The sequence below is a fragment of the Lactuca sativa genome, chromosome 6 (genome assembly GCF_002870075.4).
Source record: "Lactuca sativa cultivar Salinas chromosome 6, Lsat_Salinas_v11, whole genome shotgun sequence".
Lineage (NCBI taxonomy): Eukaryota > Viridiplantae > Streptophyta > Magnoliopsida > Asterales > Asteraceae > Lactuca > Lactuca sativa.
Genome location: NC_056628.2, coordinates 4,348,779 through 4,371,580, shown reverse-complemented (window position 1 = coordinate 4,371,580; position 22,802 = coordinate 4,348,779). Strand labels below are relative to the sequence as shown.

Here is a 22,802-nt window from a genome sequence, read left to right as displayed (position 1 = left end):
TAATGGAAAAAGGAATTGGTATATTTCTCAATTCCCTGATTTTTTTATTAACCAAACAAGAGAATAGGAATTGATTCCTTTTCTCTGCTTTTATTTCCCTTTACCAAACACCCCCTAAGAGTTTTCATCATAATAAGTCTCCACAGGTCTAGAATCAAAAAGTTTGTCAAAACCTTACTTTCCAAATCATGCGAAATCTGTGCAGAAATCCAACTCTAACTTTAACAAGAATGTTTCGCATTCAGCCAAGACATCGCAAGATGTTAAAGGTAAAGGAAAGATAGTTTCGCAGCCTAAAGTTCCTTTCAAAAGATCTAAAACTAATCCTAAGATAGTTGAGAAAAAGTTGGTTGATCCTACTATTACTTTTTTTCAAATCACAAAGCAAGATAAAATAACTTTAATAAAACGAACTTATTTGGTTGATCCTGCTATTAATTTTCTTGTGAAAAACTCATAAGGACCCAAACAACTTTAGGTTCCTAAATTTTCTTAACTTTCGCAGGTGATTCGTGAAGAGCAGTTTGACTCTGAATGGAACATCGACAGTGGCTGCTCGCATCACATGACATGTAGGAAGGGAGAATTGCGAGAGTTCAAAGCATTAAAGGATGGAGGAAGAGTGAAATACGACAACAATTCCCTTGGAGAAATCAAAGGTTATGGGATGATAACCAACATAGAGTTTTCAATTCGCAAGGTCGCGTACGTAGAAGGACTATAACACAATCTCATTAGTGTTTCGTAGTTGGTGGTGGGAATTGGACTGAAAGTTTCATTTGACGAAGAAGGATTAGAAATAATTGAAAAGAAGTCCACGACTGTGCTCTTGAAATCATAACGCAAAGGTGAAATGTATCCGTTGAATATGAATCCCATCAAAGGGAAGCCAAAAATTTGTTTACTAGTGTAAGCTTCCACTGATGATAGCTGGCTGTGGCACAGGAGACTCTCACATCTCAATTTCAAAGATATCAACAAGCTCGTTCTTGGAGATCATGTGCGAGGGTTACCACTCCTAAAATTTGACAAAGAACATCTTTGTGCAGCTTGCGAAATGGGAAAATAGAGCAGAAAGAGTCCTCCAATGATTGTAAACACAAAAGTCATTAAACCACTTGAACTCTTGCATATAGACCTTTGTGGTCCTTTTACAATAGAAAGAATTGGTGGTAACAGATACATTCTCATTATTGTAGATGATTTTTCCAGATTTACATGGGTATATTTTCTTAAATAGAAATCAGAAGCAACTCCTAAGCTTAAGGACTTCATAAAGTAGATAGAGCTTCAACTGCGAAAGCTGGTTCGTAACGTTCGTAGTGACAACGATCTTGAATTCAAAAACCAAACGTTAGAAGAATTCTTGATTGCGAAAGGAGTAACTCACAATTCTTTGGCTCCTTAACTCCTCTACATAACGGTGTAGTCAAAAGAAAAAACCGTTCATTGTGCGAAGCTGCAAGAACCATGCTTTCATTCGCTGATCTGCCACTTTATTTCTGGCCAGATGCGATAGGAACTGCTTGCTTTACTCAAAACCGATCCATCCTCAATAAGCGATTCTCTGTCACTCCATATGAAATCATAGATAAAAGAAAACCTAATGTGAAGTTTTTCCATGTTTTTGGTTTCGGGTGCTTTATCTTCAACTCAAAGGAGCAACAAAAAAATTTGATGTGAAGGCTGACGAAGGTATCTTCCTGGGGTATTCTTTAACTTCTAAAGTATATAGGGTTCTCAACAAAAGATCCAAAAGGATAGAAGAAACGTACTATGTCACTTTTGATGACAATTACTTAAAGAAGTTTCAGAAGAATGACGGTCCATCAAAGGAAATCTTTCTTAAAACGAATCATGCTACCATCCCACTCTCCAATCTCTACGAGGAGTTCTTGAATTTATTTGACGAACCAGAAAAATCAATCTCCTCAGAGTCCAAAGCAGCAGACAACAAGGAAGACGAATTGAAAAAAATCATTAACGACGCTACGAAAGAAATGGAACAGGAACACACCACTACGAAAGATCCCGAAGTTCCATCTCAACCTACAAATGTGTAACGCTTTAAATTTTCAAACAAATTTTCATTTTTAAAATCACATAATACCCAATATCACATAAGTTGTCAAAACATAAGTCAACAATTATTTTATAGGATCCCAAAATCCTCAAAAACATAACCTCTAATTGGTGTGTACAATCAAGTCGATGTCTTCCCGCGATTCTGAGAGGTACCTGAAACACATATCACACAACACGGTAAGCAAGAAGGTTAGCGAGTTCCCCAAAATACCACATACACAAATAATAAGCCTATCATGGATATAACTCGACATGGACCCTCCAGTCATGTGTCTCAGTGAGGACCCACCGGTCTCACAGCTCGGTGTGGACCCTCCGGTCATGTGTCTCAGTGAAGACCCTCCGGTATCACAACTCGGTTTGGACCTTCCGGTCCTAACTCAGTAAGGCACAGAATAATATAGCATATATCACAAAGACAAAATGCATAATATCACATAACTCAATATAAACACATAGGAACCTCCGTTCGATAACTCAAATAAGACCCCCGGTCACACAATATTACCACTCAGGTAAGTATAGTGAGAAGACTCAGGTCACACAGTAAAGCAATATATCCCACACTCGAACTGCTGGTCTAGACTCCACCCCTCCATAGCCTCCAAAATCCACAGCTTGACTAAAATCCTAAAGTCAAAGGAAGTCAACAGTCAAAGTTGACCCAACTCGTCGAGTGCAACTCATGAACTCGTCGAGTTCCTCAATACTCAGTAAATCATGAAAAACCGAGTCAACTCGTCGAGTTGCTAGCAAACTCGTCGAGTGTCACACCCCCAAACCGGAACGACATAAATGTTTGGGGGTGGAGGGTGTCATATGTAGTATCACAACACATGCATTATAGCAATGAAAGTAACAAACAACCATTGCATTAATATTAAAGTGTTTACAATGTATGTGATTCACAAAAGATCGACTCCAAAAGTAAATAACAAAACAAGACATGAGGATATTATACTCCATCTTCTGAATCCCAATGCGTGTACCTGTCTACTAGTTCCTGAGAATACAAGTTATTTTGAAAGAGTAGATCAGCATTAAAGCTGGTGAGTTCATAAGTATTTTAGTTATGAAAAGTAAACTGTAAGTTCTTTAGAAAAGTTCGCCTGTTCCACCAGAAAATCCTATATTTTCTGATGTGGTGAGTGATAAGTAAAAATGACTCTATAATTCCTTCTATGAGTACTAAATGGATACAATTTATATACAATCCAAAGTAAACAGACAATCGATTGTGTGAATCTGCCCTAAGCCCACAACCAAACAAGGAACAGGAAATGAGGCGGAAGTCACACATCCCATTGTTTGTTAGATCTTCATTTTATATAACCCTGGCGTATTCATTTGGTACTTACGGAGTTAACTGTAATAGTTCTTTATATTTGATGAAAACATTCTTTAAGAAAGTCATATATTTCCTTTAGTAAAATGGTAACCACAATAGTTCCTTTTATAATCACTTAGTTTATACTAGTTATATTTAATCTAATATCGAACAGACAGTTAAATGTGTGAATCTGCCCTAAGCCCACAACCAAACAAGGAACAAGAAGTAAGGCGGAAAGCTTACATTCCACTGCCTATCAGATGTTAATTATATATAAACATGATGTATAAACTAAGGTATTATAGGATTAACCATTTAAGGTCCTTTAAGTTATAATGGTTTAATAATGCGAATTAAACCTTTTACAGATAAGTTTCTAGTTTCACCTACTTAATGTTCTATCCGAAAAGTGTGTTTTTGTACTAGAAAGCGGTATATTGAATTTGTATGCTATGACCTGACCCATACATGTTACTCCCTATGATTACTTATATATATATATATATATATATATATATATATATATATATATATATATATATATATATATATATATATAGCTAAGATCGAATAGAAATTAGACTGTGTGAATCTGCTCTAAGCCCACAACCAAACAAGGAACAGGAAATGAAGCGGAAAGCACACATCCTATTGTTTTTCGGATTTGATTAATATATATCGCTAATGTATTGATATGGGCATATTTAGTCATATAATTCATGCATTATCTTAATACTTTATGTTGTTTTTATCTCATTTAATGAACAAAAGGTGCTTAATTAGTTTATAATTTCATTTTTCAGCAACAATTACATGCTCGGATAGAAAAGGAAACGGAACTAGCAATTGGAGGCTTGGATCTTGGATTTTGAAGAAAGAAGGATGTTGCTGGACAGCTTGACCCCTCGTCAGTGTTTTGGCCATATCTCATGAACCGTAACTCCGATTGATGAGATTCAAAATGTTCTGAAAAGTAGACACAATTTCGGATGACTTTCGTGTTTTGAGAAAATGCTGATTCGAAACATACTCAGCGAGTAGGGTCCATTACTCGCCGAGTTGGTCAGAAGTTTCACGATTCTGGACGCGCTGACTTGCCGTACACGGGTTTTAAGTGACGGACTCGGCGAGTAGGTCACTGGACTCGCCGAGTAGCCTCTGTTTTGTGAAAATCTATATAAAGGGACTTTCAGATCGATATCAGAGGATGGAGAGAAACCCTAGGAGGCTGAGAAACGATTGGAAGTGCTGCTAGGTCGTGAGGAACTGAAGAATCAAACCTACATTCAATTGTGAAGAGAATCAAGACAATTTTGGTTTATTATTAGTAACTTTTTGATTTGAATCATGTTTACATACTTTGATTTTGTTTTTGAGTTTATGTTTACTGCAATCATGAGCTAAAAACTTATTCTTCTGTTCGGGTAGACAATTTTGTGAACATGGATTGATTATTTGAGTAGGAATAATTTTAATTGGTAATTATGTTTAGTTAAGCTTGTTAAAGAACCTTATGTGTTGACAATAACTATTCTTCTGTTAATAAATCAGTAATTAAGTTGTATGAACATCTCTTAGTTATTAATTTCATATGATTTATTGTGACCACATAGTTGTATGTCTAGGAATAACGAATGTGAAACTAGAATTAACTAGAAGATAGGTAAGTTAATGTGTGAGATTGTTTGATGAACATCAACAATAGGTTAATTGAAGGGTCAATTTAATTAACCATTACAAGTCTTACTTAACCCGAATCAATAATCTAGGAAACCCGTTAATTTAGACAACTGGCCATTGCTTGAATTAATTTGTTTTCTAAGAATTAGAAATAGCGAACGTGAACCTAATTATCTTAATTGGTAGCCAATGAAGAATTAATCCGATACATTAAAATCATCCATGGGAACAAATGAGTCGTACCTAAACAGAAGTCCTCTTTACTATTGAATTTAGTTGGTAATTAATTGTTTTAGTTGCTAGTTAGTTAATTTGTGTGTTGGTTATTCTAATTAAGTTTCTAGTCTTGTAAAACTAGAGAAAACCCCCTTTTTGTTATTTGTTTTATTTAGATAATATTAGCATTTATTTTAATTGTTTACCGTTCCCTGTGTTCGATACCCTACTTGCTTGAACTATATTACTAATCGATAGGTACACTGCCTTTCGTGTGTTTATTTTGTGTCTAAGTTAGTAGGATTAAAACTAGTTTGTTTCACACACATCAAGTTTTTGGCGCCGTTGCCGGGGAACGGTTCGAATAGTTAATTTTATTTGCTAATTGTTATCGGTTTTATTTTATTGATTATTTTTTTTATTTAGTTTAATTTTTATCTTTATTTTTATTTGATATGTATTTTCCAAATCTCGATGCTTTTGATGCTTTTCTTGAGGAAGTAGTGCAGGAAGATGAGGATTATGACTCGGATGAAGATTTGAAGAAATTTGATAAATGGTTAGATATCATCTTGTCTAACGATCAAGAACAATCTGAGTCACAAGAGCTAGATTTACAAGATGATGAATTTAATCCAGAAAGAGACTTGGAGGAGCTACAAAGGTTGCTAGCAGAGAGGTCAGACGAAGAACAAGAACAAGCTGAATTGCAGGAACCAAGTTGTGGTTTGACCATTACCACGACATGGTCCCATGTTCTTCCGGTTTGTGTTTCGAAGCATGGGGTGACGATTCCAACTTTGGAGAAAGTTCTGAAGCGCGATCCATTTCTGATTAGTACCCGACCGGTCCCAACCCTTGTCAATATTCTTGGGTTTTATGTATTCAAGCTTGTTTGGCCAATTTTAGAAGAAAAGAGCCAAATTTTACAAATTGGTCCAAAGAAAATATTCAATGCAATGGGTGGATTGGCATTGAGTATAATGGAAGTTTATTAAGTTGAGAGTCCAGCTCAAGACTCGCACAAAAAGAAGCGCTTGCGGGAGGCAACCCGTCATTAGAGTTTTCCTTTCTTTTTCTTTCTAAACTTTTAGTGTTTAAGGATAATTTAGGATTTTTTTTTATTTTAATGTTTTTTTTTATTACTTGGTTTTTGTTTTTGATCTTTTCAGTTTGAGTGTAAGGATGAATGTGAGGGTCTAGAGTCAAGGCTGACGAAGCGAGAAATCGAGTCTAGGCGAGAGAGGAAACGAAGTTTTGAGTCAAGCTATGAGTCCAATTGATAGAAGGGTTATAGAGTGTTTATTCCCTGAAGAAAAATGAGGGAATTTATTAGTTTATATAACCCCCATACATTAGAAACGGACTTGGGCAGAATAAAATTTTTGTTACACAGCGGTCTACTCGCCGAGTGCATCTTATGGACTCGCCGAGTCCATGTGAAAATTCACGATTCTTCTGCCATTTACGCTTCAACTCGGCGAGTCTACATACTTACTCGACGAGTCGCTCATTCTTCTTACTTTTGAGCTGAAGATTTGATGACATTTGATATGGGCATTGGTTCTATTCTTTGAATATCATTTTCCGAGCATTTCCAAGAGTTTTTCCCATATATTTTGGAGCTGTATACCACACGATACTTGACACCCAAGGCATGGAAGAGTTGTTCCCATGTCTAAAGTTAATTGAAGATGGAGCTAAATTGAAGATGATCAGCCTCGCCACTGCTATCCCAGGGGAGTTTGTTCCAATTCCCTCTTTACTTTAGTATTTTTCTTTATCATGCATAATATGCAATGGGGACATTGCAAAAATTAAGTGTGGGGTAGGGGTTGGTTATATTAGTTAAAATTTTAGTTAAAATTCGAAAATCTTGAAATTTTAGTTAATTTTGAAATTTTTGCATTAAAATTGCTAGGGCTAAGTTAGAAAATTTTGGTAAAGCAATTAGGGATCATGCTAGTATTATATTTGATGATTGCATGAAGACCCAAATGTTTAGTTGAGCCTATATACGTTCTAGTGCATTTGTGGCTTCCTTATTCTAGTGAAATCATGGGAAAAAAACATAACCTCGCTTAGTTTGAAGGATGCAATATGTTTAGCATCGTGTACCAGAAATGTATCCAGGAAAATTATTATCGTTAACCAATAAAGGTTGAAGTTGAGCGCCCCTGCTTAAGCATGTAGGTTTTGAGTGAAAAAAAAAGTGAGTTACATGTTAAAAAAAAAGAGAGAGAATTACAAGAAAAGTTTGAAAAATTTTTGGAGCATCAAAGTTAAAGTATGAAGTTAAAAGATCAAAGTTCTGAAAAAAAAAAAGTTGAAGATACCCAAAAATTAAAGATCAAATGTCAAAGAAGTTAAGAATTCCAAAGAGCTCCAGTGTGGTATCAGAAATTGTAATTGTCTAGATTATGTATGCTTGGGTTGCTCAACCAAAAATACCTTGAGGTTAAGAGGTTTTCTGAGGATGGATTCGGAGGGATGCATAAAATGAGCATTGTTCGGAAAAAGTGGGCGAATGTTTATGAGGATTGTGAGTATTTGGAGTATGGGAGGTTATTAGGAAAATTTTAGACACAAATGCATGCGTTGCGGTCTTGGCATAATGGATGGGTTCAATTGGGATTGTTTTATGTAATATTAGTGTACTAAAATTCAGTTTTGCTTGGGGGCAAGCAAAAGTCAAGTGTAGGGTATTTTGATATGGGCATATTTAGTCATATAATTCATGCATTATCTTAATACTTTATGTTGTTTTTATCTCATTTAATGAACAAAAAGTGCTTAATTAGTTTATAATTTCATTTTTCAGCAACAATTACATGCTCGGATAGAAAAGGAAACGGAACTAGCAATTGGAGGCTTGGATCTTGGATTTTGAAGAAAGAAGGATGTTGTTGGACAGCTTGACCCCTCGTCAGTGTTTTGGCCATATCTCATGAACCGTAACTCCGATTGATGAGATTCAAAATGTTCTGAAAAGTAGACACAATTTCGGATGACTTTCGTGTTTTGAGAAAATGCTGATTCGAAACGTACTCGGCGAGTAGGGTCGATTACTCGCCGAGTTGGTCAGAAGTTTCGCGATTCTGGACGCGCTGACTTGCCGTACACGTGTTTTAAGTGACGGACTCGGCGAGTAGGTCACTGGACTCGCCGAGTAGCCTCTGTTTTGTGAAAATCTATATAAAGGGACTTTCAGATCGATATCAGAGGATGGAGAGAAACCCTAGGAGGCTAAGAAACGATTGGAAGTGCTGCTAGGTCGTGAGGAACTGAAGAATCAAACCTACATTCAATTGTGAAGAGAATCAAGACAATTTTGGTTTATTCTTAGTAACTTTTTGATTTGAATCATGTTTACATACTTTGATTTTGTTTTTGAGTTTATGTTTACTGCAATCATGAGCTAAAAACTTATTCTTCTGTTCGGGTAGACAATTTTGTGAACATGGATTGATTATTTGAGTAGGAATAATTTTAATTGGTAATTATGTTTAGTTAAGCTTGTTAAAGAACCTTATGTGTTGACAATAACTATTCTTCTGTTAATAAATCAGTAATTAAGTTGTATGAACATCTCTTAGTTATTAATTTCATATGATTTATTGTGACCACATAGTTGTATGTCTAGGAATAACGAATGTGAAACTAGAATTAACTAGAAGATAGGTAAGTTAATGTGTGAGATTGTTTGATGAACATCAACAATAGGTTAATTGAAGGGTCAATTTAATTAACCATTACAAGTCTTACTTAACCCGAATCAATAATCTAGGAAACCCGTTAATTTAGACAACTGGCCATTGCTTGAATTAATTTGTTTTCTAAGAATTAGAAATAGCGAACGTGAACCTAATTATCTTAATCGGTAGCCAATGAAGAATTAATCCGATACATTAAAATCATCTATGGGAACAAATGAGTCGTACCTAAACAGAAGTCCTCTTTACTATTGAATTTAGTTGGTAATTAATTGTTTTAGTTGCTAGTTAGTTAATTTGTGTGTTGGTTATTCTAATTAAGTTTCTAGTCTTGTAAAACTAGAGAAAACCCCCTTTTTGTTATTTGTTTTATTTAGATAATATTAGCATTTATTTTAATTGTTTACCGTTCCCTGTGTTCGATACCCTACTTGCTTGAACTATATTACTAATCGATAGGTACACTGCCTTTTGTGTGTTTATTTTGTGTCTAAGTTAGTAGGATTAAAACTAGTTTGTTTCACACACATCATGTATCTACCGAGGAATCATAAAGTTAGCATTATAGCCCTCCTTCTAACTGAATGTACCAAGACCCGAGTGTTTTGTTTGTTTGTTCTCTCGTAAGAATGTATGTTTTCCCAAGTTTATGACTATCTTTACTAGAAAATAGTTTGCATTACCTTTTATGTGAAAATATCACTATATGAATGTAATGGGAAAATGAAAGTGTACAGTAATGTTGTATAAAGTAAGTACTGAAGTACTAACTACCTTAAAACCAATTTGTTTAATTAAGGTTAAAATGTGAGGTGGTTATAACCATGATGATTGACTAGTATGTAACACGACGACCTGCTGGCGTCGAAACTAATGTGACATTTGTCACCCCTTGGCTTGTCTGCCAAATTGTAGCTAACAGTTGGGATATGGGATTGTCAGTCCCGTATAGATCTATACACACTGTCACACCCTAAAACCAGGAACGACGAAAACGTTCTGGGGTGGAGGACGTCATGTACAGTATCACAACAATAAATAGTAGTAAACAAGCAACAACATCATCCATTGCATTAATAATATAATTTTAATACAAGTGTTCTGTCATGTCTAATAGACACTAAAGTATAAATCAAAATCAAAGATGAGTCTTGAATGAGCTCCATCTTCTCTAAACCTTGTATCGGTACATGTCTACTGTTGACCCGAGGATACAAGTTATTTTGAAAGAGAGTATCAACTTTAAGGCTGGTGAGATCATAAGTAGTTTAGTGTTTAAATTTGTAAGAAAGTATTTGTAAGTATGTGAATTGTAAGTATGTAAAAGTTTTGAACCTCCTAGAAACCCTATGTTTCCTACTAAAAGTGGCCTTCTACCAAGGCATCTAGTATCTGTGTGTGTGTGTCTCTTGTAAGAGTGTGTATTTTCCCAAATCCGACTATCATTAACCAAAAACATAGTTTTTACATTACCGTGCATCGTGTGAATGTTCACGAAGTGAATGTAATGGGAAAATATTATAGTACTGTAGTATTGTAATAAGTAACTACCGTTGTACTAACTACCTTAAACCAATTGTAATTTAAAGTACCATGTGATCGGCCTGTATCCTGCTACCGAATCTAGTAAAACGACGATGTAAGACGCCGTAAGAAATGACATCTGGCACCCATAGACTTGGAAGTCCCACTATAGCGAGCAACAAGGTGTAGGATAGTCAATCCAGTATAGATCTACATGCAAACTCATACGCTCCCCAATTAAGGAGATTCTGGATACAAAAACGACCATGACAGGTAGTGTTATGCCCCGTTTAGTGGCTCACATAACTGCATGAATGTATATGTAATGAATGTGCTAGTTGTATTGTATGTTCTCCCTCTGTCTAGCCTGTATGTATTGTAATGTACTGTGTGTACTAGCTGTATCGTGTGTTCTCTCTCTCTATCTAGAAAGTATTAAATCATGAAAGAACTGACTCATTGCATGATTCTTCGTTCTAGTAATAGTATTAGTAACTTCCTAAACTACGACTATCGTGGTTTACTAGTAATATGACATGTACGTATGAACATGAACCTATACCCTTGCTACCCTAGGGTATTGAATTGACTGATAGAACTTTTATGTCTATATAACTATAAATATATAGGCATGCAATTGATGATATAAAAGTATAAAAGAAGTTTTGTAAAACCTAATGAAAGTTTAACAACTAAGAAAAGATGACTTGATGTCAGTTTGTAAAATGGTTGGAAAACAGTTTATTTGATAAGAACAATTTTAAGTATAATGAAAACGTTTGTTTTGAAACACAATTGTAATGGGGTTTAAAAAGAAACCTTCAGTATGTAAGACAGTTTAACAAAGAGTTTTAAACGAGTAAAAATGTTTTGGAAAGCCATTTGAAGTAATCTGTTTGGTAAAACAGCTAAAAGTGTAGTAAATCCATTTGTATGTTAGTTATTAATCACATGTGATTGATATAATAACTAGCATGATTCAACTTGTATCCCCCCCATAAACGCATTTAAAAACATTTAAAATATTGATTAAGGGGTATGAACTTACCTGTAGCAAGTGGTTGGGATGAACGGACTGAATAGGATGCTAAGTGTCAAGTGAAGACTTGAGCACACACAAGGATCTTAAGTAACATATATTAACACATATATGTATCCAATTAGTCTTTAAACAAATAATTAACCAAGATTAGACATCCTAAGACTTGTAAAACACTTGATCTAAGTGCTATAAGTCCTAAGGATTGTATCTAAGGGTTGTAGGATTTGGCTATTGAGTTTAGGGTTCAAGAGGACCCTCTACATGAGTTTACGGTTTTATGACCATAACTCATTGAGTTTACGGTCGTAAACCCATGAGTTTACGGCCGTAAACTCATGCTTCTTTGACCACTTTGTGTTTTGAATCTCTACAAGTCCTTTAGAAGCATTTCTACTTGATGGTTAAGCCTTTGGAAGAGATTAGGGCACCATTTCCCTCCTTTGAGGAGTTTAAGGCCCTAAGACCATTTCCTTTTGGGTTTACTACAGTAAACCCTTATGGATTATGGTATTTTGATGTTTTCAAGTCCTAAAAATATAAAGGAATGAGTCTAGACTAGTTTCCAAAGCTTGTGAAGGGACTAGGGTCACTTTGGCCCCTAAATTAGGGTTTACGGTCCAAGGTGTTCTTGGACCGTAAACACCTTTGATCTTGGCTTTTCAATGGTGTTTTCTTGATGTAAAGAAGTGTATCAATCCTTAACATACTCCAGGATAGAAGTACTTACAAGATAAAGGCTTGAAAAGGTGCTAAAAGTCCAAGAACACTAGCGTGTGTTCTTGGTGAAACTTGAAGATCTAGCCTTTTGGAATGATTTCACGGATGAAAATGTGTTAGATCACTAGATTAAGTAGTATATCAACTTAATAAGGCTAGAAACACTTACAAGTTGAAGATCTAGGAGGAAAAGTCGGATGCTACTTGAGAGGATTTGAGTTCTAACTTTGAAATGGTGAAAAAGTGTGAAAAATGGCAAAGTGCCATATATATATATATATATATATATATATATATATATATATATATATATATATATATATATATATATATATATATATATATATATATATATATATATATAGTCACTAGGGTTTACGGTCCAAATTCTATTTGGGTCGTAAACTCCAAAATCTTGAAGTTTTTGGAACTCTATTGTTGTACAATAAACCCTAGGGTATCCTCTCTCCTGAAATCTCCCGAAGTACTAACTTACAAAGACTCAAAATTATTCCAAAAAGCTTGAAAGTTAGCAGAAACTGTTCTGACTTCTATTGAATTGAAATGTTGTACAAAATAGAAATTTCGGGTTGTCACACACACAATGCCCGCTCCCCCTCCAGGAGACTCTGGTTACAAAACGCGACATAACAAGTATATTGTTATGTCGTGAAGTAGTAGTTTCACATTATTGTTATCTTGTTCTTGTAAAAGTATGTATGTTCCTTTCTGTTCTTGTTATAGTATGTTCTGAACCCCTAAACTATACCTATTATATTTTACTAATATGTTTGTCCTGAACTGTCCCTGATTTGTAGAAAAGACTCGATTATCTACTAAGTTATGCATGTACTTTAAAAATAGAGTTTTATAAACAATAATCTAACATCATTTAAAAGAGTTTTTGAATTGATTTGATTACTTACAAAAGCATAACAAACCCTTGAATGTGATGGTTATCAAAGGTAAATATTATTAACACAATAATATAGTGTTCAACTTGTATCCCCCCCCCCCCCAAAAAAAAGCATTTAAAACCATTTAAAAGATAGATTATAAGGGTATGAACTCACCTTATGTGGGTGATTCAACTGAAGATTTGAATAAGGATGATAAGTTCCATGAATGAAGTCCCAAGGCACAAACGAGTCCTAAATGACATATATTGATACATATAGGCATGTGATTAGCGAATCTAACTACAAAGGTGATTGGGAAACAACCTAGGATGCAAGAATAACTCACCAAAAGAGTGCTAGAAGCAAGTTAGGAGGTTAAAGGGGTGTTCATGGCCCAATCAAGGAGTTCACAGCCCAAATTGATGGGTGTTCACAGCCCACTTGAGTGGTTTACGGCCCAATGATGAACACATGAAGGGTTCACGCCCCAAACTTGAAGATCTTTGAGGAAAAGTGATGTAAAGATGATGAATCAAGATGGAAAGGTAAGGGATTTCAAGGAACAACAAGAAGAGATGAGACACTTACGTTTTTGGGGTGAAATGAGAGTCTTTGTTGGATGATATGTAACATCCGAATTTCCAGGTACATTATTTATTCATTTATTTTGGAGATTTTGGAGGGACTTGGCGAGTTGATGCTTAGACTCGCCTAGTAGAGTCGCAAATTCCATCCGCGTTAATGACCGGACTCGACGAGTCGACTAGTGGACTCGGCGAGTCCGCGCTGTTTAATGAAACCCTAATCCCCGGGGGTTTGAGGCCTATTTAAAGGGGATTATAGCCACCAATTGCAGCTACCCAATTCGCGTTGAGAGCATTTGAGAGTCGACTAGTGGACTCGACTAGTGGACACCCGATTGCAGCGATGAGGTGGATCTCAGACATCGAGGGGTGTTTCTCCACTTGCTCATTTCCAAAGCATTTGAGAGTCTGGTTCGCATTGAATTAGCTTCGCTTGGGAGCGAAGGACCGGTGGAAGTTTGTGACGGCGCATTATTCACCTGCTGAGCTTGCTGCAGTGACCTGGGAGAGGTTCACTGCTATGTTCCGAGATGAGTACGTTCCCAGGTGGAGAGGGAGCGTTTGGCCCAGGAGTTTCTGACCCTCAAGCAAGGTACTGAGTCTATTACAGTGATTACGAGGATGCTCCATGAGCGGGCGATGTTCTGCCCGGAGCACGTGTCCTCCGAGCAGGCACGAATGAGCCAATATCTGAGCATTTTGAGGAGGGATATACGGGAGTTCGTGGCGAACTTGACGTACCGTACATTTGCTGAGCTTCAATAAAATGCTTGGAAGAGGGAGATAGAGCTAGAGACCCATGATAGGGAGGAGGCTGAGTCTCAGGGGAGAGATCGGCGACCGACGCAATCTCAGCCGACAGCCAAGCGGGTCAAGCCCGCTGATTCGAGACCTAGGAGTCAGAGGGGCCGAACTTGTGGTAAGTGCGGCAAGAGCCATGATGGGGTGTGCAGAGCGGGGTCTTGCTACAAATGTGGCAAGGAGGGGCATATGGCCAAGGATTGCCCTAAGGGGTTTGCAGTATGTTTCCACTGCAACCAGACCGGACACCGGAAGGCAAAGTGTCCACAGTTACGAGGGATAGCTCAGGGAGCATCTCAGGGATCTGCCCCTGCTGCAGTGTGAGCTACATACAGTCGGCCCGTAAAGGCCGAGGCACCGAAGGCGCGAGGGAGAGCCTTCCAGTTGACCACGGAGGAGGTCTGCGCAGCGCCCGATGTCGTGGCTGGTATGTATTCTTTCATGTATTTATTTTGATGTTTGAGATATTGTGTTTATATTATGTTATGCGTAGGTACTTTTCTTGTGAGTTCTGTACCTGCCTTGGTGTTATTTGACTCGGGTGCGAGTCAGTCTTATGTATCTTTAACTTTCAGTCAGCACATCAGTATTAGTCGAGAGGTGTTGAGTCAACCTCTAAGAGTTTCCATAGCTGACGAGAGGGCGGTGTATGCCACCGAGGTGATCCAAGGGTGTGTACTCGAGATTTTTGGCGTTGAGTTTCCGATTGATTTAGTTCCTATTGCGATGACACATGTTCGTGTCATCGTGGGCATGGACTGGTTGAGCAAATTTGGAGCGGTCATCGACTGCGAGAGACAGCTGCTGGCCATACGAGAACCTAGTGGGGGAGTTCTTACGGTGTACGGCGAGGGTACAGATTCTGGGTCAACATTTTGTTCGGCCGCTAGAGCGAGGCAGAGTCTACAGCAGGGCTGTAGTGGGTTTGTGGCGTATGTGATGGATACGAGGGTTGATTCAGGGAGGCCGAGGTCAGTTGATGAGGTTCCGATAGTGCGCGAGTTCCCGGAGGAGTTGTCGGGTGTGCCTCCTGAGAGGCAGGTAGAGTTTCGTATCGATTTGGTTCCGGGGGCAGCACCTATCGCCAAGGCGCCCTATCGCCTTGCACCTCCAGAGATGTAGGAGTTATCCTCGCAGCTTCAGGAGCTGCTGGGGAAGGGGTTTATTCGGCCGAGCAGTTCGCCGTGGGGAGCGCCTATCCTCTTTGTCAAGAAAAACGATGGTTCACACCGGATGTGCATTGATTACCGGGAGTTGAACAAGTTGACGGTCAAGAATCGTTACCCGTTGCCTACGATCGACGATTTGTTCGATCAGTTGCAGGGAGCATCTTGGTTCTCCAAGATTGACTTGAGGTCTGGATATCATCAGATGAGGGTGCAAGATGAGGATATCCAGAAGACAGCGTTCTGGACTCGTTACGGGCATTACGAGTTTTCTTGGTGATGCCTTTTGGGCTCACCAATGCACCGACGGTGTTCATGGATCTCATGAATAGAGTGTGCCGGCCGATGTTGGACCGCTCGGTGATCGTGTTCATCGACAATATATTGGTGTAATCGAAATCCAGAGAGCATCATGAGGAGCATTTGAGAGAGATCCTTGGAGTTTTGAGATCGGAGAGGCTTTACGCCAAATTCTCCAAATGTAATTTCTGGTTACGAGAGGTCCAGTTCCTTGGGCACCTCATTAACTAGAATGGGATATTGGTCGATCCGGCCAAGATTGAGGCAGTGATGAGTTGGGAGGTACCGAGATCCCCCACCGAGATCAGGAGTTTCTTAGGATTGGTAGGCTATTACCGGAGATTTATTAGGGATTTCTCCAAGATCACCGTGCCACTCACCAAGTTGACCCGGAAGGGTGTTGCTTTTTCATGGGGCCCAGAGCAGCAGGCCTCCTTCGAGACACTTCGCCAGAGACTATGCGAAGCCCCGGTGTTAGCCCTTCCGGAGGGGATAAAGGACTTCATAGTGTATTGTGACGCGTCGATATCGGGGTTGGGAGTAGGGATGTCAACGGGGGCAAACGGGACGGTGAGTGCATCCCCCGCCCCCGCCCCCGAAATTTCCCCATTCCCCCGCCCCCGCCCCCACCCCCGGAATGTTTAGCCTTTCTACCCCCGCCCCCGCCCCCACCCCCGAATCTCCTTTATTACCCCCGCCCCTGCCCCCGTTCCCCCGCCCCCGATTGATTTTGGGCTACCTTTTTTTGGGCTAAAATAAGTTTTTATTTAGGCTAAAATAAGCTATTTTCTAGGTAATAAATAATTATTTATAGTAGAATTTTACATGTTAAAAATAAAAAAGTTATAGCATTTTAAAAAATTATACTAACAACTTAAAAACATGTTTTTTTGATGAATTTTGGAAGCTCAAAATCATATTATTGTTTATTATATTTATATAATTAACATATGTAAATATATTTGTAATTTATTAACGGGGTCCCCATGGGGGTTTCGGGACGGGATTGCCTACACCCGCCCCCGCCCCCGAAAATAAAACGGGGGTTAACCTTGCTCGCCCCCGCCCCCGCCCCCGATTTTTTTAAAAAAAATCCCCCAAACGGGACGGGGTCCCACGAGACTTTTTGACATCCCTATTTGGGAGTGGTGCTTATGCAGAGGGGGCATGTGATAGCATACGCATCGAGGCAGCTGAAGCCTCATGAGATGAGGTATCCCACCCACGATCTGGAGTTGGGGGCAGTGGTGTTCACTCTCAAGATCTGGTGTCACTATCTGTATGGGGTTCGGTGTACCATATACACGGACCACAAGAGCTTGAAGTATTTAATGGATCAGCCCAACCTGAACATGTGACAGAGGAGATGGTTGGATGTGGTGAAGGATTACGATTGTGAGATCCTGTACCACCCGGGCAAGGCTAACATTGTAGCCGCTGCCCTGATTCGTAGGGCGGAGGGTGCCCCGATACGAGATGTTTGTATGAGGCTGATAGTGATGACCCCAGTGTTTGACTTCATTCGACGGGCCCATGCTAAGGCCGTGAGACCAGAGAACCGTAAGAGGGAGCGGGTTATCGGGCATGTATCGGAGTTTGTCACCGATAGCCGAGGGCTTATGACCTTTCAGGGTCAGATTTGGGTGCCGTTTGTGGGCGGAACGCGTACCATCTTGATGGAGGAGGAGCATAGATCGAAGTTTTCGATCCATCCCGGGGCCACTAAGATGTATTTGGACCTGAAGAGAGAGTATTTGTGGCCCTGTATGAAGAGGGATGTTGCATGGTTCGTTGAAAGGTGTTTGACTTGTCGCAGGGTTAAGGCCGAGCACCAGAGACTGCATGGTAATTTGCAGCTGTTGGCGGTTCCTGAGTGGAAGTGGGAATAAATTACCATGGATTTTATCACCAAATTGCCGAGGACTATTAGGGGCGTCGATGTAATTTGGGTGATTGTGGACAGGTTGACGAAGAGCACTCACTTCCTTGCTATCAGTGAGAGCTCTTCCGCTAAGAGGCTGGCAGAGTTGTATGTGAAAGAGGTGGTATCACGACATGGAGTGCCGATATCAATTGTCTCAGATCAAGATGTGCGTTTCACATCCAGGTTCTGGAAGAAATTTCATGAGGAGTTGGGTACGAGGCTGCATTTTAGCACCGCATACCACCCACAGACCGATGGGCAGAGCGAGCGGACGATTCAGATGCTCGAGGACATGCTTTGGGCATGTGTATTGGACTTCGGAGGGAGTTGGGACACATTTTTGCCTTTGGCTAAGTTTTCTATAACAACATCCATCATTCGAGCATCGGTATGCCACCCTTTGAGCTGTTGTATAGGAGGAGGTGTCGGACTCCCATTTGCTGGGGTGAGGTCGATCAGCATGTGATGGGTAGTACAGAGATAGTACTACAGACAACTGAGCAGATTCAGCAGGTCAGGCAGAGGTTACTGACAGCTCAGAGTCATTAGAAGAGCTACGCAGACAGGCATCGCTAGGAGCTCGAGTTCCAAGTTGGTGACTTCGTGCTCCTAAAGGTATCTCCTTGGAAAGGAGTGATCCGATTTAGGAAGAGAGGCAAGTTGGGGACTCGGTATATTGGTCCTTTTAGGGTGACCGCCAGGGTGGGCAGGGTAGCATACCGTTTGGAGCTACCTGCGGAGTTGAGTCAGATTCATGTTACCTTCCACGTGTCTCAGTTGAGGAACTGTATCGCTGATGAGTCGGCAGTGGTTCCATTAGAGGACATTCAGGTGGATGCAAGCCTGAACTATGTTGAGAGGCCGATCGCGATTCGGGATAGAAGGATCAAGGCTTTGAGAAACAAGGAGGTGCCATTGGTTCAGGTCCAGTGGCAACATCGGAAGGGTTCCGAGATGACCTAGGAGCCGGAGTTAGAGATGTGTGAGCAGTATCCAGAGTTATTTGTGGAAAGAGACTTCGAGGGCGAAGTCTGATTCTAGTGGGGGAGAATTGTAACATCCAGATTTCCAGGTACATTATTTATTCATTTATTTTGGAGATTTTGGAGGAACTCGGCAAGTTGATGCTTAGACTCGCCGAGTAGAGTCGCGAATTCCATTCGGGTTATTGACCGGACTCGGCGAGTCGACTGGTGGACTCGATGAGTACGCGCTGTTTAATGAAAACCTAATCCTCGGGGTTTGAGGCCTATTTAAAGGGGCTTATAGCCACCAATTACGGCTACCAGACCCCTGAGTGAAACCCTAAGCGATCTAGAGCATTTGTGAGGAAGGAAAGGCCATTTTTCATCCTTGTGTGGGTGTTTTTGCAAGAAGAAGGTGACCAAGTCAAGAGGGAGCTAAAGAAGGCGCTATTCTGTGGATTTCAGAGCCTAAGAACTTCATATTGAGGTATATATTCGATCCTTCTTCAGTTTTGGGTGTTAATCCTTAAGAGTTAGGGTTTCTAGCCCATTTAGAGTGTGATTGATGGTGCAATTGGTCCCTTCTTGTGTTGAGGCTGCGGATCTGGATCCAAAGAGGTCCAGAGACCTTAACTCCCTGATCTTTATGGGGTGACATTGGGTAATATGAGCTTAGGGTGACATTTTGAGGCCATTTCTTCAAATAGAGCCATTGGATCTTTGCATGGGCATCAATATCCAGACTTTATGTGTTTATTTTGCTTAAGGAGGCCATATCTATGGATTAGAGGAACGGATCTGACCTCAGGAGGTCATTTGAGCTTGAGCATGGCGTAGACTCTCCGAGTCCCAAGAACAGACTCGGCGAGTAGGGCTAGGGTTTCCCATAGTTCACTCAGTGAGTACTTGCCGAGTTGGGGGAATGACTCGGTGAGTCAGAGGGAATTAGAGGACTCGAGTTCATGGCGGAACTCGCCGAGTTCATAATGGGACTCGACAAGTTGAGTAGGGGTGGCCCCGTGATTCATGCCAGGTGTAACCCGTCAAGCAGGGGAAAGACTCGACGTGTCATGCGAGACTAGAGGGATAGTCGACACGCGTAGACTCGCCGAGACACCCAAGTGCACTCAGCGAGTTGGGTCAAAGTTTGACCGTTGACTTTGTTGACTTTAAGGGTTTGGTCAACAATGGGGTCTTTGTGTCAAGAGAGGGGTAAAATGGTCTTCTACCCTTCTGAGGATGCCAAGAGAGGGTTGAGTCTAGTCTCGAGAGTTATATTTATGAGAGTATTTACTTTATGTGATTAGGTGGAGGCTAGACCATATTTCTACCGAGTAAGAGATTTACCGAGACATCTGAGGTGAGTCTTCTCACTATACATTACCTAGAGTGGTAACAGAGCTATGTGTTAGTATATTGTATGTTATTTATGTGTTATTGTGATATGTGATATGCATGATTCAGAGTTTCCGGAGTTAGGACCAGAGGGTCCATAGAGTTAGGGCTTGAGGGCCCACAGAGAGAGTTGGGACTGGAGGGTCCCATTGAGACACACTGACCAGAGGGTCAGCAGAGTTATAGCCTTGAGTGGCTAATGTATGTTAGAGTGGTATTTTGGGGAACTCACTAAGCTTCTTGCTTACAGTGTTTTATGTTATGTGTTTCAGGTACTAGTGAGGAGCGCGGGAAGGCGCCGACATAATTCGTACACTCACACATGGATTTTTATGTAATTCGATTTTGGGAAATGTTTTGTGGAACCGAGTTATGATACAATGAGATTTTATTAATAATTATGAATGAACAATGTGTTTTGAAAATGTGAAAATTTGCTTTAATTTTTCCGGTGTTACATGATACTTGAGAGAATTTGAGAGGTTTACGGCCAAGGATGGAAGAAATGAGGAATAAATGAAAGAAAGATAAATATATGGAAAGGGTGTTCACGACCGTGAACTTGACATCGAGTCCATGCAGAGTCCATAAGATCGGGGAAAAACCCTAGTCCCTCATCAAGTTGTCCCACCAACTCGTCGAGTTCACTCTGAATCCAATAACGGGAAAACCCAACTCTACTCGTCGAGTTGGATGACCAACTCGTCGAGTTCTTCAGCCCTTTCTCATAAAATTCATTCCAGTTGATTCCAATGCTCCAAACTCCGAATCCAACCTCCTAGGATTAAGTTACCACCGTTCTTCTCTCTCTTACTCAGATACCCCAAAAAAACCCTAGTATACTCATTGCTCCTCTTTTCTCCCACAGCAAACTCACACCATCACCAAATCTCTTCGCCATCACGAATTCCTGACTTTTGCTGATTCCAGGAACCAACATCCTCTGCTTCATAACACCGGAATATGTCCTTCAAGCCGCCGGAATCGAGCTCGGATCCAACTACCCTCACCCGATTGTGAAAATAGATGAGGCAAAAGCCCGATTACATGAAGCGCTTACTCAAATGTGGCAGCATGAAGCATCTTCTCGAGGGATTCTGGAAAACGGGATAGAAGAAGGGCTTGGAGACTCATCGAAAACTGCTCTGAATGCTTTCCCTCAAGATATGGAGATGGAGATGGATGAGAATACGCTGAGGACAAACCCTACGACCACCACGATCTGTCATTATGAAGACCAAATGGTTCCGAGTATGACGACGTTGTTGTTTAGGGGAGGGGAAGAGGAATCGTCTTTAGAAATTGGAAAATTTAGGTTCCGATTAATCAAGGCGGAGATGGAGATGGAGATGGAGATGGTCAAACGGTGAGAACGGGTAATATGCAGCCACCGATTGATATCACGAGGGCATTGAGAATTTCGGATGATTTGCCGGCGAATTCTCCCAACAATTCGAGTTCAAGTTCGAGGGAAAGAGATGGGGGTATTGTGCCTGTATGGTCGCCTTCCACTTCTAGTTTCTTGGAGACGTTTGTTGGTGAAGATACGTCTTATTTGCAGAAGCGTACGTAATCTCATCAATTAATCAAAAAATGGAGGCGGCTTTCGCAAACAGGGTAAGTGTTATGATATGGAGGCGATATTATATGATGAAATCCATGGATATGCTTTGACTGCAATAAATCCGTTTTTTTGATGATTCCTATCCTAAGGATCATGTATTTGTTGATGAGTTTAGCTGTACAGGTACATGTTGATGTTCTTGCTCTTACTACATTATGCAAGAAGGGTACTTTTGACATTTTGTTATATATGGCAAGTTTAAAGTATCGCTTGTTGGGTTCTGAAGGTGATATTGGTTCCTGGCCGGGGTCATGAGTATGTTAGGTAATCACATATAAATCACCAAAATCTACTTCCATAAGCAAGAAAACAAATGTTCATTGACCCTGACTTCATCTTATAATTTGTTTCTTCACATGAGACAACTTCCAAATACTATCTAAGTGGTTTTACAGGGGGTAGCAGTAATCTTAACAGAATTGGGAGAGTACACCAAGGCAACATCTATGATTGAAGATCTGACCAAGGTAATGATCCTTGCCATTAGTAGTTCAATTATGGTCAGTATGCCCTAAAAAGTTCTATGCTTGTAATCATATTTGATGACCTTAGCTTGTTTTTTTATGTCATTGAATGGAATATTCATGTAATTATGTCCATATTTTTTGTCTATTGACTCACAGATGTCAAAGATAAAACCAGGTTTTCCTTTGATTATTTAATAAATTATTTGCTTTTGTTAGTTCAATACATATCGATTGAAGACAAACGGGCAACAAGCTGCGCCGCTAGCCCTTTCTGGATGTCAAATAAAATGGACTTTGATGCAGAATTGAAATTGTGAATATTGGGCCAATTATTCAGTCAACTGCTATCTTTGAGATGGATGCATCAATT

At 39.9% G+C, this 22,802-nt stretch overlaps 1 pseudogene; it reads left to right on the top strand.

The window, feature by feature from the left end:
* Nucleotides 1-230: 230 nt before the first annotated feature.
* Nucleotides 231-21,962, top strand: LOC128125876 (cryptochrome-1-like; annotated as a pseudogene).
* Nucleotides 21,963-22,802: the final 840 nt, after the last annotated feature.